The following is an 8,631-nucleotide window of genomic DNA, read 5'->3' as shown; positions in this document are numbered from 1 at the left end:
TCTGGTAGTCATTTTTAAAAAGTTGTAATATTAATATAATTACTGCTTGTTGCAATTAATCATACTTTATACTAATTCCTCCTAAGATATATAAAAACAACTCAGCTTTTGGGGAAATTTTAAAAACGAGGGGCCCAGGCATGGTGATGTGCTGCTAAGACACTGTCCTGTGGGTTCAGACCACATGGAAGGCCAGTTTGCATTTTTGGTCCATCCTAAGGGCTGGGAGCCATGGCGTGGGCCTGTAATGCCAGTGACTGGGAGCTGCAGAAAGAGGATCAGGAGCTGGAGCTCCATGCTGGTCTAGGCAACACAGCAAGACTGTTTAAAAAAGAGCTGGGTGTATTTAAGACATTTAAGTATTCATTTCATCATATGATTATGGTTATACTTTTGAAAGATCCAGAGAGTGATAGATTAAATTCAACAAAATTTCAAATCAGTTTTTTTTTTTGAGAGAGAGAGAGAGAGATTTTTTTCTATAGAATGTGTGTTCTTGCCAGAGAGAGATAGAGAGACGGAAAGTGAGAACTCACCACCAAGGGGATATGACCATACCCCAATCCTCTCTCCTCCATTATCCTCCTAGGATTTTGGTCACACACACTCATTCTCCCGATGTAAGTGTCAAAGCTGCTGGGTCTGGGACTGAAACTGCAGTTGGCCATGTAGAAGTACGGCGTTATAACCATTAGGCTATCTGCTGGTCCTCAAAACAATTTTTTGACTAGAAAGTTAAAGCATTCAAATTTGTATGAAGTGTTTTAGCATAATTCATTTAGAGTTAGACAGAATAGTATAATCTTTTCTTAAAGCGGTAACAAACATACAGCTTTAAAAGAGTCTCAAAAATTATTCTTTGAAATAGTAATGAAATTCATTAATCAAGAGTTTGTTTTTACCACTACTAAGAGTGATAGTAAAAGTATTCTGTGGGCCAGCAGGTGTTGTAATGGTTAAGGCATTGGATCCCATGTGGCCAATTCCGTGGTTCAAATTCCAGACCTGGCAACTTGAGGGACATATTTTGTGTGTATGTATACCAAAATCTCAAGAGGAGGAAGAATGAGGAGACGGGATTTTCACATGGCCCTACCCCAAGGGAAGTGAGTTCTCACTTACCTTCTCTCTGTTGAGTGTGTTCATCCTATAGTAAAAGAACAAAACAAAAGTGTGTTGAGTTAATTTAAAGAGTTTCCTCAGTGTTTTTTTTTGTTGTTGTTTAATTTAATAGAGAGCACATGTACTCACCAGAGAGAGGCAGAGACATAAATGGAGACAGAAAGGGAGAGTAAGAAAGCATCCTTCATCGGAAACGGTCACCCTGCTATCCCGTCTCCTCTATTTCTTTGTCTTTTCAGGAATTTGGGACATACATGCACACGTCTGGCATGTTTCTTAAGCTAATGGTTCTGGGACTTGAACTGTGCAGTTCGCCATGTGGGATCTAGTCACCTTAATGACCATGCTACAGGCTGGCCCTCTTGTTAAATTTTAAGACATTTTATTAAGGAATTGGAATTGTGTGTGTGTGTGTGTGTACTCATATATGTACACACATACACAATAACTTTAAAATTGAATAAAACTTAAATCAAAATGTGTGTCTGTGAGTCAATGACACAATAGTTTATATCTATCACAGTTAAGAAAGTAAAGCATACAGAAAATTCTAAGAAACAAATAATTTACTTCAAGTGCTTTGTCTGTGTATGATACACACATATATACCTCAAAATTTGCTTAGAGTTTATAGTAAAAACATTCTTAAACAGTCATAAAACTGGGAAATTTAATTTTCTACATAATTCAGATTTCAAGCTTTTAAAAAAATTTTTTTTTGTAGAGGTTTTGGCCTTAGAGTGCATGCACTTGACAGGGAGAGAAAAAACACAGTGAAAGGAAAAGTGAGAAATCATCCCCAGGGGAAATGCCGATGCCACAATCCCGTCTCCATTCTTCTCCCAGGATCTTGGGCACACATGCTTACTTACCTGGCAGGAATTTCAAGCCACCAGATCTGGGATTCGAACTGCAATTGGCCATGTGAGAATCCAACAATGTAACCACCACACCATCTCCTGGCACCTCAAGCTGTTTATTAATATAATAGACACCTGTCAATGTCCCCATGTATCTATTTCTTAATGTTGAGGATAAAACAATGGGTAAAACAAATGAGTAAAAATTGTCAAAAAAAAAAAAAGAGAGAAAATCAAGGTCATTTTCTAAGAAGGTATCTCAGAGCAAGAGAATTAAGCCTGTGGTTGTTATCATTGTGATTCAGAGTCATGGGTTATGCTGAAAGAATCAAACCTAAACATTTATACATAGACTCCAGGTAATGTGAAGAGAAGTTATCTGTCATTGTTTCCTAGAGATTTACCTGAATAATAGCAGATTAAAATGATAATTTGGCTGATAATAATATGAGTCACATTGGAAACATGTGTTTTCTCAACCTGGAAAGAAATGATATCTTTCAATCAGATTGTGTGTATCAGACTGGCAGATACAATGAGTAGCTGGCTCACTCTGATTCTGTGTATCTAGATTACCTCCTGGGATGAAAGTGGACACATTGGTATTTAAAAATTTACGTTGCCCTTTTGACTTCACCAAACCTGAAAATGAATAGAATACTACATAAGAAGTTTGTATAGTTACTATGACTTCTAAGAATTAGAATATTGTCATAAGGAATTGGGTTTATCTTACTAATGACTCATACCTGTGAAGATAAGTATCAAAATCCTTGTTTCATATTCAGAATGAGCTGAACTTAAAAGCTGACTATGTTTAGACTCAAATATCCGGAGAGACACACTACTTTTGGATGCATTTACAACATTTTAAAATTGCACCCATACTACAAGTATTCATTGGCAACAGCATTTACGGTGGTATAAGCTGAACAGTTTGCAGTTTGATGGTCTCATATCGCAAGGCATTTTGAACTGGTGGGACTGTTAGTTTTCTTGAAATTTCATTCCTAATCATGAGAAAATTCCTTAATTCAGTTTGAATACCTCAAGGAGTTTTTACCAGAATATCGCTAACACTTGAGATTCAGCCTACTTGATGATGAAGAAATGTATAAATGGCATTTGTATATTCCTAAGCTCCTAGAACATCCTTTTCGTCAGCAACTCTCCATGAGATCATAGGCGCTCAGGAAGAGTTCATTTGTATATTGTTTGCAATGGGTCTGGTGTTTTTTGATGCTCAGTGGCTAGATGTGCTAGAGACCTCCCCTGAGAGCATTGCAGCCAATCAAAAATATGGCACTTTTTTAGAGGTTTTTGTCTTAGGGTGCATGCATTTATTTGAGGGAGGGGGAGACAATGAGAGGAGAAGTGAGAAATCATCCCCCCCCCAGGAGATGACCATGCCACAATCCTTTCTGTTCCATTCTCCTCCTGGGATCTTGGACATGCACTCACACACGGTACACACACATGCCCGGCATTAGTTTTAAGCCACTGAGTCTAGAACTCAAACTGTGACCATTCATGTGGGAGTCCACTATGGCATCTGCTGACCTCTAAAATATGACAAAATTGATCTAACAGTAACTGATTCACAAAGAGTCACAAATTAAAGTAAATATGTATACTATTTCATTCAGTTAGTCAAGATGAGAGAAATTGAAGATCATTCTGCTGTGCTCGTAGGAGATAAATGAGCTATCATCCAACTTGCCACTGAGAAACCTATTGGTGCAACTTTTTATGTGGTTGCTAGATACATTTAAATAAAATCCACTGCATATTTGTGCATTGAGCTCTAGTGACCTACCCACTAATGGAAGATATTCGGTTTATAGAGAAACATTATTTTATTAGAAAGATTGAGAAAAGGATCTGACAGTCATTGTTTTTACTGTGTCTACATTATTATGTGTAAAGTAATAATATAAATAGTTATATTTGAAAAAGGAAATACCTAAGATATTTATGCCAAAAGTATTATGAATGGTTGGACATAATTTGAAGGTACGGGCAAGTAAGCAGACAACAATAATTTCCTCAGTTTAAAAGATACATGAAAATTTGATTCTGACTGCATCCTTGTATGACTAAATCCAAGATACATGGGTTTTTGCTAAGTTTGTTAAATATAATACTTAGTATAATTATCTTACACCTGTTTCTTTTTTAAAAAACAATTATTTCTTTTATTTCTCATTATTGTTATTTTTAATTTGGGCATAGCAAGACCGAGAGAGAGAGAGAGAGAGAGTGAGAGAGAGAGAGAGAGAGAGAGAGAGAGAGAGAGAAAGTGAGAAAGTGAGAAAGCAAGCCACCAGGTCCAGAACTGAAACCATGGTGAGTTATGTGGGAGCCTTTAACCACCACTCCACCTTCTGGCCCCGAGTTACACCTGTTTCTAATAAAACCATTAGGTAGAAACTGTGACTGAATATATAATCCATAATCAATGATACAAAAATGGGGGATTAGAAAATGGGAACCAGTTTTATATCCTTGATTGTTCTAGTTCTAGAAAAGGACAAAAGTTAAATAGACCCCAATCTATTTCTCTCAGCTGAATTGGCCAGTACCCATTCAGTGCCATTTGTATAGTTATGTGTGCCTTAGATGGTGTGATTAGGAGAAATGAAATCCATGTCTGCTGTTAATGATTCCTCATCTATGGGCTTTTTTTTTTATCTGAACCCAGGAACTTGTTAGTGCTTTATTCTTTGTCTTATTATAATATTTTACTAATGACAAAAATAAATTTTAGTACCAATAAATATTTATGTAATTATGCATATCAGAAATTTAATATCAGAAATTTGGTTCAACATCTAAGACTTTGGGTTTCAAATAAAACTGTTTCCAACTTGAGAATCTAAAAAGGTATGAGAAGGTGATATGTAATTAAGGAAAAACTAAAAACAGGAAAACAGTACAGAACAAAAAAAAATACAGTAAAAGAATACATGCCTTCACTAAATAGGAAGAAACTCATGCTATTTATGGTTTTTGAAAAAGAAAGAAAAATCTCAATAAAATTGATGGCAATTGATTGTAATCTAGAGAAAGAAATTAAACATTGCATGAAATAACACAGAATTAAAAATTAGGTATATATTGTGTATATTAGTAAAATAAGAGCAGTTTTCTTTTTTTTTAATGTCTCAGTTATGGAAAGGTTACTATTGGGTTGGCCCAATAGCCAAGCAGTTAAGGGAAAAAGATCCCAGATGACCAGCCACATTTTCAACTCTTGTTTGGAGACTCAAAATACTCTTCAGTTGTATGTTTATTTGTATCTAAAATACTGATGGGATGGAGAAATGGAAGAAAAGTGATTGTGGTATGACCATGCATTTGGCGGGGGAAGTGAGGATGCTTTCTCTCTCCCTCTCTCTTTCTCTTTCTCTCTGTCTCTCTGGTGAGTGTACATAGTTTAAAAAAAAAGAAAAAGAGGGACCAGCAGGTGGCATGGTGGTTAAGGTGCTGGATGCTCCCACATGGCCAACCACGGTTCGAGTCCCGGACCTGGTGGCTTCCTTTCTCACTTTCCCTCTCTCTCTTTCCTCCTCTGTGTCTCTCTCTGGTCAAATTAAAATAAATGAGTGAATAAATAAAATTAAATAAATAACTTTAAAAAAAGAAAAAGAAAAACTACAGTTGAAGAGATTATTTTTGGATAATAGTAACATATTCCTTTGTTCAATACCCACAAAAATTCTCTATTGAGATTGCCCAAACCATGTGTGTGTGTGTGTGTGTGTGTGTGTGTGCCCTTGCCAGAAAGATAGAGAGAGAGAGAGAGAGAAATGGAAAGTGAGAAATCACCCTCTCCCCCAGGGGGGATGGCCACATCCAGATCCCTTCTCCTCCGTTCTCCTCTCCAGATCTTTGGCATTTGTGGGCGTGAGTTGTGTTTTTTGTTTGTTTGTTTTTAGAGATTATTGCTATAGGGCGTGTGCGCTCACCAGAAAGACAGAGAGAGACATAGAGACAGAAAGCGAGAAATCACCCCCCAGGGGGGATGGCCACGCCACAATCTCTTCTCCTCCATTCTCCTCTCAGGATCTTGGGCACACTCACATACATGCCCGGCGTGTGTTTAAGCCACTGGGTCTGGGACTTGAACCACGGTTGGCTACATAGGAGTCCAGAGACATAGCCATTACGCCAACTGCTGGTCCCTATTGTTAACTTTTCACCAAAGGATGCATGCACTTGCTGAAGAAAGGCAGAGAGAGGGAGACAGAAATCAAGAAAGCACCTCCATGGGACATGGACAAGCACAATTCTTTCTCCAGCATTTACTAACACTAGTCCTGATGAGGGTAGAAAAATAACACGCATGACAGAGATTGAGCAAGAAACCAAAAACATTTAGACACTTATACCCTTGGTAAGGTTTCCAGTGATCTTGTGGCCAATAGCATGGTAGGTTATCCTCTCTACAGTAAAGAAAACTGCTGTGCTTTGCACTGAATGTCATTAATATACAAGTGTAGCACTCAGTGGGCATCTTTGGATTTTGGAGCTACTATTCCAGATTAAAGAGAGTATAGTGGGACATTTACAGGGGGTCTTGGGAGGCTGTTAAGTTAGAGTAGAACAACTGAAGCTCTGCAGCAAGTCTGAAAACTACTGTGGCTGCTCTGTCTCTTGAACCTTATAAAACAGGTAAACAAACAACGCTCAAGAATTTGTGGCAAAGAGGAATTCTCTAATGAGCTCTGAAAAGCCCCATCAGTAAATCACAGCACAAAACCCTAGGGTTGGGGAATAAACACATGCCCTCATTTCTAGATAACCATTATTTGTCTGAGACACAGCACTTAGAGTGATACCGTGATCTGGAAGAAAATGGAAATCTGATTAGAGGATTCATATGAAAATACAACCTGAATTTTTATTATGAACAGAGAATCACCTTTCCCACAAGTTTGTTATCAGACTCATACTAGCAGAAATAGCTGAGGTTGTAGATAGGTATTTTTCTGGAGAGAGAGGATGAGCGCATAGTGGGGTTGTAAAGCTATAGTATGCTAACAGGTCTGGTTAAGTAAGGTAATATGAGTGAAAATGCTTAATGCCTGCTGTGTATATAATAAAATACTTGTTAAATGAATTTTAATGAATCACTGTCTTTTTTATTTTACAATCCTAACCTATATATATTTTCTTATACTATTGCCAAAATGTAAAGATATTTTGTCTTATCAGATATTTCACTATGTATTTAAAATGGGTTGCTCATAATGTTCTATAATAAAATACAATGACATTAGATAAGCACTCATAAAAACACTATTTATCATTATATTGGATTATGATATATTATTTCTTATTTCATACTAAGTTTAAGTTTTCATTCCAAAACCCAATTATAGTGGTATTGCTTGCATAGCAAATGTAATATATGTGTTAATATTTTTTTCTTTGAACTTTTTAAATACAGAGAAAAGTCTATTGCTACACCATTATAGGAGAATATGTATGTAGCTTTATGCCTTAAAGGGTATCCTTTTCCCTCAAAAAAAAAAAAAAGATTCTACTCATCTGTAAGATATAGATTATGAATTTTCTTGACTTAAAAGTAATTATAATAGTAATTTGATTCAGTTCCTTCATTATATCAATGAGGAAATTAAATAAAAAACATTGAAGACCTTACAAGCTTAATACCATCAAATCACACAGAATCAAAATCAAATTCATGTTTTTGAACCTAATACAATGAACTTTCATCAATTTATTGTATTTCCATAAAAAAACTAATTTTAAGTTTTTTGAAATCAGTTTTTCTAAAAGCTTTGAACATTTTATATCTGAAGTCATTTAAAGTTGAGGCTTTTTGAGAGTGATAATTTTCATTTTCCCTTATGCAGGGCTAATCAATATTTTAGTTAACTTGATATAGAACGATTTTTGTTTCAGTGGCTAGTCTACTATTTTACAACTAGCTATTTATAGTGTTCCTATTTTTACCTATTTGGGGCTCAGGACTGAACAGGTCTTTTCTACTTAGGTAAATGAGATCTACTTGCTGTGAACACACTACAGTGACACATTGAAGAGTAGAATAAGAATAGGAATAATTACAGTAACTTATGAATTTTAAAAATGGAGGTCAAAAGGTGCATGCACTCGTAGAGGACATATGGAGTACAGATAGATGGAGAGGTGGCAGATTTCTTTTTTTTTTCTTTCTTTCTTTCTTTCTTTCTTTTTTTTTTTAAAGAATTTTTTGCCTTAGGGTATGTGTGCTCACCAGGGAGAGAGACAGACAGAGACAGAGATAAGAAAAGTAAGAAATCCGCCCCCCACCCAGGAGGGATGTCCACATTGCAATCCCTTCTCCTCCATTCTCCTCCCTGGATCATGGACACACATGCAAACTGGCCCAGCGTGATTTTCAAGCCACTAGGTCTGGGACTCGAACTGCATTTCGGCCACGTGGGAGTCCAGTAACATAACCACTACACATCTACTGGCCCCATATGTTTCCAGAGTTTAAGGCCCAGCTGAGGTGGTGTGGGTAGTAGGAGTACTATGGCACGGTGCTGAGTCATGTCCTGGTCTGCAAGATCATACTCAACATGCCTGGATGCTGACAGGTCTGGCAAGGAAATCACATTGGGAGGACCCCGTTTCT

The 8,631-nt window shown here is 36.8% G+C and overlaps 1 pseudogene; it reads left to right on the top strand.

Moving 5' to 3' along the window:
- The first annotated feature begins 231 nt into the window (after positions 1-231).
- LOC114005123 (renal cancer differentiation gene 1 protein pseudogene) overlaps positions 232-8,631 on the top strand; it is a 12,381-nt pseudogene continuing 3,981 nt past the window's right edge.

This window comes from Tupaia chinensis, unplaced genomic scaffold, assembly GCF_000334495.1.
Source record: "Tupaia chinensis unplaced genomic scaffold, TupChi_1.0 Scaffold142527_1, whole genome shotgun sequence".
In the NCBI taxonomy this organism is placed as follows: Eukaryota; Metazoa; Chordata; class Mammalia; order Scandentia; family Tupaiidae; genus Tupaia; species Tupaia belangeri.
This window is presented reverse-complemented; position numbering and strand designations above follow the sequence as displayed.